A 7,856-nucleotide genomic window follows, 5' to 3' on the forward strand; every position below is an offset into this window, starting at 1 on the left:
GTCCTCTTCCTTATTAGAATGCTGCCAAATGTTACTATTGACTATAGCTACTTAGCACATTTCTGTAGCTAAGAGAATGACGTATAACGAGCAGTTATTCCAAACCGTCTCCTGGACAAAAGGGCTCGGTCTCCAGTTCAGACCTCACTATTTCCACATGCTGGGTGCAGCTTATCATATTACTGGAAGACCATTTTATTTTAATGTGAATCAATGTTTGCATCTGTAGAGGTAGTATAGTTACCATGTAAGACAATGGGTGGCATGCACAGTATGACGCTCATATTACAGATTGTCATGTAAAGACAGATGAGCTGGATAACAAACAAATGAGTTATACTGATCTCTTTCAGAAGGTGGGTTTATTATATGTATGACTAGAAGTACATTATTGCATGTGGCAATTTTGCATATAATACATTTATATAGTACTAGCTGTTGCCTGCTGCTACGCACACAATAAAATTGCTTCTGCCAACATTGTTTTTTATTCGATGTGTTCTAGTTGTATTGCTGTGCATTGACCAGCAGCGCTATACAGACTAGTGGCAGCAGTGCCTTCACCCACCACTCACACCAATGTCACTGTGTGCCCTGTGCACAGACTGCTATGTAGCTTTTCCTATTCACTCACCAGTCACACCCATGTCACTGTGTGCCCTGTGCACAGACTGCTATGTAGCCTATCCTATTCACCCACCACTCACACCAATGTCACTGTGTGCCCTGTGCACAGACTGCTATGTAGCCAATCCTATTCACCCACCACTCACACCAATGTCACTGTGTGTCCTGTGCACAGACTGCTATGTAGCTTTTCCTATTCACCCACCAGTCACACCAATGTCACTGTGTGCCCTGTGCACAGACTGCTATGTAGCCTATCCTATTCACCCACCACTCACACCAATGTCACTGTGTGTCCTGTGCACAGACTGCTATGTAGCCAATCCTATTCACCCACCACTCACACCAATGTCACTGTGTGTCCTGTGCACAGACTGCTATGTAGCTTTTCCTATTCACCCACCACTCACACCAATGTCACTGTGTGTCCTGTGCACAGACTGCTATGTAGCCAATCCTATTCACCCACCACTCACACCAATGTCACTGTGTGTCCTGTGCACAGACTGCTATGCAGCTTTTCCTATTCACCCACCACTCACACCAATGTCACTGTGTGCCCTGTGCACAGACTGCTATGTAGCCTATCCTATTCACCCACCACTCACACCAATGTCACTGTGTGTCCTGTGCACAGACTGCTATGTAGCTTTTCCTATTCACCCACCACTCACACCAATGTCACTGTGTGCCCTGTGCACAGACTGCTATGTAGCTTTTCCTATTCACCCACCACTCACACCAATGTCACTGTGTGCCCTGTGCACAGACTGCTATGTAGCTTTTCCTATTCACCCACCACTCACACCAATGTCACTGTGTGCCCTGTGCACAGACTGCTATGTAGCCTATCCTATTTACCCACCACTCACACCAATGTCACTGTGTGCCCTGTGCACAGACTGCTATGTAGCCTATCCTATTCACCCACCACTCACACCAATGTCACTGTGTGCCCTGTGCACAGACTGCAATATAGCTTTTCCTATTCAAGTGAAAGTGGGCCCAAAGCACCTCTCCCCCCACCCCTTACCAGACGCGCACATGGTGCCACATCTGTCTCTTGCATTGATGATGTCCATACATTATGTTTTTGTTATTGCTCAGCTTTAACTTGACAGATTGAGATTAATCAAAATGCAGGTTACAGGAGTTTCAACTACAAAATGATGCAGTTTCATCAAAATCGGTTCAGTAGTTTTGCTCCCAACTTGGAGCAAACAGACACAACATTCTTATTATATTAGTATAGATGTGCAAATTTAAATTAGTTATTTTGAATTTGCATATGCTTGTATGGTATGACTGCTAATTCTGCCCGAATAGTGATACGTAATTGTGTAACCACCTGGCCAGGTCATATGTTTTTTTTGTTGTTTTTTTGCATTTGTAGTTCATGAATTCATTAAGCAAGTACTGTAACATCCAAGCATGTCCGGGCTCATCATAAATCTGGACTGTCCTGCTTGCACATACTTGGCTTGTGCGGTTGCAAGAGTAGACCACTGTAGTTTTGAAAGAGGGACCTGATTGTAAATGTATCAAGGATCTGTCTATTTAAATTCGAAACCTAGTATGATGTAATCATCAGCCTTTCAGGGTGAAAGAACATTCTAGTACTTTAGTCAGTGTCTGTTTAACTTGCATGCATAACTTGACCACTTGTATCTATACTTATAATATAGTTGTAATTTTTGTGTCTTTAAATAGAAATTCTTTTGGAGAAATGTACTCCTTAGGACTTGAGAACACTCCAAAGACAGTTAAATATGTATGTATATAGAAATACATAGATATATATATATATATATAGGGTTAACGGAGAGGGAGAGCACTCACCAGGTAAGGTAGTAGAATAAAATCACATCTTTATTACTTGTCTTGATTAAAACATTAAGGTCGACGTTTCAATCCGCTTAGGGACCGTCATCAGGACATAAACACACAGGTCTCTCCACAGCCACTGATCAATGCTGTGTGAGAGCCACCTTAAATAGCAAACAATACATTTAGACCCTCCCCCTATGATGACTCGCTCAGATACACCCAGAAATGAAAAATTAATCAAAAACAATTATGTAATATAGCTGTGTGGCAGCTCGTAAAACCAGTGGGTGTAGTTATCAACGATGTAAAACATCCTTGAAATAAGGTGCCATGGCATGCGTGCTCAAAGAGTAAATACATAAAATAAACGGGATAATGCCACAACAAAGATGGCGCCCGCTAATCTGCATTAAACAGCACAGTGTACTCACATGACACCTCCAAAATGGCGCCCAACAATAAATGAACCATAGAGAGCCTCGTGTGTATCAGATAGCACCGTGGCCTGCATGATCAGAAATGTGTACACACATTGAAACCAGGGATGCGCCACACCAAAGATGGCACTCATGAGTCTGAAACCACCTCAGGATTGTGCCACAACAAAGATGGCACCTGTTGATCTAAGTTGAACAGCATAGTGAAGACGTCTACCACCTCCAGAATGGTGCCCGGCACCAACTATGTCATAAACAGCCTCATATGGGTTTCCGTGGCCCGCATGATCAAGAATGTACACACACATTGAAAACGGAATCGCGTCACACCAAAGATGGCGCTCATGAGTCTAAAACCACCTCCTAGCGTGTACTTATAATGCAAACGGGATTGTGCCACAACAAAGATGGCGCCCGTTGGTCTAAGTTAGACAGCATAGTGAAGACGCCTGCCACCTCCAAAATGGCGCCCGGCAACAACTGTGTCATAAACAGCCTCATATGGGTCAGATAGCACCATGGCATGCATAATCAAGGAGTGTAAATGTATACTTAAAAACAACCACGCCACATCAAAGATTGCGCCCATGGATCTACAGTAAGCAACATCATAAAATGACATGCCACCTCCAAGATGGTGCCCAACATCATATATTTCATAGACAGCCTCCTGCATATCAAAATAAACGATACACCCCTATTATCTCACACATGACGACACCAATATTTGTGGTTATAAATTCGGACACTGAACTGTCAGTATATCAAATGGGAGACATACTTAACACTGTAAAGGATTATCAAGGAAGCCCACAATTGTGAGTCAATATCTAATAAAACCATCCCATTGATAATACATAAATAAATGGCACAATAATTAAAGACTGTTAGTCACCAAAGTAGTCACATATTAGGAATCCAAAAAAAGGGTAAAAAATAATATTGCTGAAGAACAAGCTCAATTATCACAAAGATCTATCTCGTTAGAGACAACAACGGTCAGTCATGGTAACAAGGGTGTCTACTGGAGCCAACCAGACTGTATCAGTCTAACGGGAGGGTTTAGATAATCACTAAGTCAAAACAATTAAATATTTTAACAATGCACTAACAATAGCACAAATATGCTAGTGACATAACTCATATTCATAATTGTAAAAAAGTCGACTGTAGCCAGTAAAGGTGGAATAGAAACACACATAGAACAAATAAAAAAAATCGTTTTTACATAATAAAAAAATCATTATGTAAATCAAAAAATTAATCAATGCAAAAAATAACAGAAAAATGAAAAAGAATAGACAAAAATAAAAAATACTAAATCTTTTGTGGGTGTGTCCGTAACATGAAATCCAAAAGTTACTTAACGCGAAAAAATATTATATGGATTAGATTCATTTAAACCCCGTGGGTCTACTGTGTCCAATTCAAATATCCACCTGCCTCACGCTGACGTAATAACTTAGCTCGATCACCACCGCGAGGGAGGCTAGGTATGTGATCAATTAACATACACTTGAGACTTGACACCGGGTGTCTCTCTTTAGCGAAATGACGAGCCACTGGTTTGTCTGAATCGTTGTTGGATAAAGCAGCCCGAATAGAAGAGCGGTGGTTGGCCATTCGTTCTCTAAAGTTGCGCATGGTCATCCCCACATAATAGTGGCCGCATGGGCAAATAATCAAATAAATCACGAAATCTGAAATACAGTGCAATTTATGTCGGATTTTTATTTTTTTGCCACTATGTGGATGTGAAAAATAAGAGCCGACCGACATGTTGTACAGTCTGCACATCTGAAACAACCAACTTTACGGGACTGCAACCAAGAAGTCTGTGTCAACTGTGGTTGTTTAGTAGGTCTCATTAGGAGCTGCACCACGGCGATAGGAACACATTGGAGGACTGGAGCTTATTCCTTTGAATGTTGTATCTGATGTGATAATGGGCCAAAACTTAGTATATGCTCGTTTGGCCTGATATGAAGCTACGTCAAAAGTAGAGGTAGTAATCATCCTTTTTGGATCCAATGTGCGTTTAACTCTTCCTACCGCCTGGGAGTGCCTTTGTCTCGCCTTAAAAAGGCATCTCTGTATAGTAGAATTATTGTAACCTCTGACTTGAAACCGTTGACTCATTTCATCAATCTGGGTCTCCGCTGTCACTGCTGAGCTATTATTACGCAATACTCGCATAAATTGTGATATGAGTAAACTCTCCTTCAGAGTGTCAGGATGATGACTTCTTGCATGGAGCACCGTATTCCGATATGTGCCTTTTCGGTATAATGTGGACACCAACTTCCCTTTTTCCCGGTATATAGTGATATCCAAAAAATTCATTGTAGATTTATCGATATGATGTGTGAAATGTATTGGGTTGTCAAGCATGTTAAGATAGTTGATCATATCACTGAATTCGAGATCTGTGCCACTCCAAATCAAAAAAAGGTCGTCTATATAGCGACCAAAAAAATAGATCTTGTCACCAAATTTTGGGAGCAGAACCGTATTCTCATAATGCTGCATGTATAAATTTGCATAAGCTGGAGCAAGATTGGACCCCATGGCAGTGCCCGTGCGTTGTATGTAAAAATGATTACCGTACATAAAATGTTTTTTTCGTGAGGACCAATCTTGTCGTCTCAAGCAAAAATTCCACTGGTGGGCCACAATGGGAACCCTCAATTAACACCTGGTGTATAATGTCAATACCCTCTTCGTGTGGTATGACGGTGTAAAGGGAATTCACATCCATTGTTACCAACCACATGGAATCAGGAACCATACCCAATGCAGAAGTCTTGTCAAGGAAATCAGTCGTATCTCGTATATAGCTATGCATCCCACGGACGTAGGTTTGCAAAAAACTATCAACAAACACAGCCAATGGCTGTAACACTGATCCCCTAGCCGAGATAATAAGACGACCAGGCGGGTCGACCAAACTTTTGTGGACCTTCGGGAAGGTATAAAGAATAGGACAAATCGGGTGTTCAACCCGCAGGAACTCAGCAATACCGATATCCAACCAGTTATGCCGAACCGCCGAGTCAATAGAAAGATCGACACATCGTTTAATATCATACATCGGATTATGTGATACTCTAGTGTAGACCAAATCATCGGATAATTGCCTATGTATCTCTCGATCATAGGCATCCCAATCTTGCACTATAACTGCACCGCCTTTATCGGCCTGTCTAATGACCATCTTATCATTATTCATTAGGCCCTTGAGTGCCGACCTTTGTGCAGCTGTAAGATTGTCATATTTACAAGTGGTGGATTTGGTTGCCATCTCAGTTTCAATCATCCTTAGAAAAGTTCTAATACTGGCATTAGACGATTGAGGGTCAAAACTGCTAGGTTTGGTAAAATCTTTTCTAGTAGTGACACTCTCAACTTGTACATGCGAGAAAAATTCTCGCAATCTTAATTTTCTCCCAAATTTAAACTGGTCCACAGACCACCTAAATTTATCATGTCTGACGGTCGGAACAAAAGAAAGTCCTAAACTCAAGACTATTCTCAGCATCAGAGAGTGGAATCCCTGATAGGTTAAATACTGTAGTTATTGTCTCCTCCCTCTGCCTCTTCTTTTTGGAACCGCCCCTCCTCGTGGGATATCTAGATCTCGATTTATTGTAGGTTCTATGTGTGTCTGGGTTCTGTTGCCTAAAAAAGCGGCACCACTAGGGGGTCTATTTTCAGCAATCTCACCTTCGGAGTTGGATTGGGATGATGCCGTATCAAGTTGATGTTGTGTTCTGAATTTCAGAAAAGAAGGATTTCTTCGGGTGAAAGTGTCTGGATTCACCCCTTAACCATCTGTACACCTGATTATTGGAATAATCAGCATTAACCGTGTTTAATTTTTTCCGTTTAAATGCAATAAGATCCTTTTGGTATGTATTGACCTGTTCTCTCAATTTATCAATCCAATCGTCGGTCTTGTCATTAGTCAAAGTCAACAAATAACTATTGTTAAATGTTGAAATCTCTTTGCGCACTTTAATCAGTGCGCAAAGAGATTTCACTTTAACATTTCTTTATTTAGATATATAGATATATATATATCTCAAGATCTATTTTGCAGGAAAATCTAACTATATATGAGTAAAGCACTAATCTGGCATCTTATCTTGACTCATGAAGTTGCAGTATACATGTCAATCCTGTAGATGGCACACCAAGACATATACTACATATCATGGTACTTGCAACCTTTCAATGTCACTGTAGGTTAAGTAGCAACAAATTTGGGATCTACAAGATGATTTGTTTGACTAAAGTGGACTGTGAGATTAATTGCCCCTCCAATTGGACTTTGTGGTTCACATTAAAAAAATTGAAAACTGGGTTTTTATTGTTTACAAAGACATTTTGTGATCTGCAATATAAAATATACAGTGTCTTGCAAAAGTATTCACCCTCCTTAGCTTTTTACCTTTTTTGTTACATTGCAACCTGTATTTTAATTTTTTTTATATGAATTTTATGTGGTGGATCTGCACAAAATAGTCTAATTGTTGAAGTGAAATGAGAAAAATATATATAAAAAGAATCTTTATAAATAAAATTCTGAAAATTGGCATGTGCATATGTAATCACCCCCTTTGCTATGAAGCCCCTCAAAAGTTCTGGCACAATCAATTACCTTCAGAAGTCACAATTAGTGAAATGAAGTCCACCTGTGTGAAATCTAAGTGACACATGATCTGTCAGTATAATCACACCTTTTCTGAAAGGCCCCAGAGGCTGCAACACCACTAAGCAAGAGGCATCACACCATGAAGACCAAGGAGCTCTCCAAACAAGTCAGGGACAAAGTTGTTGAGAAGTACAATTCTGGGTTTGGTTATAAAAAAAAATATCCAAATCTTTGATGATCCCCCAGAGCACCATCAAATCCATCATCAACAAATGGACAGAATATGGTACCACAACAAACCTGCCTAAGAG

The sequence above is a fragment of the Taudactylus pleione genome, unplaced genomic scaffold (genome assembly GCF_031769625.1).
Source record: "Taudactylus pleione unplaced genomic scaffold, aTauple2 ptg000201l, whole genome shotgun sequence".
Lineage (NCBI taxonomy): Eukaryota > Metazoa > Chordata > Amphibia > Anura > Myobatrachidae > Taudactylus > Taudactylus pleione.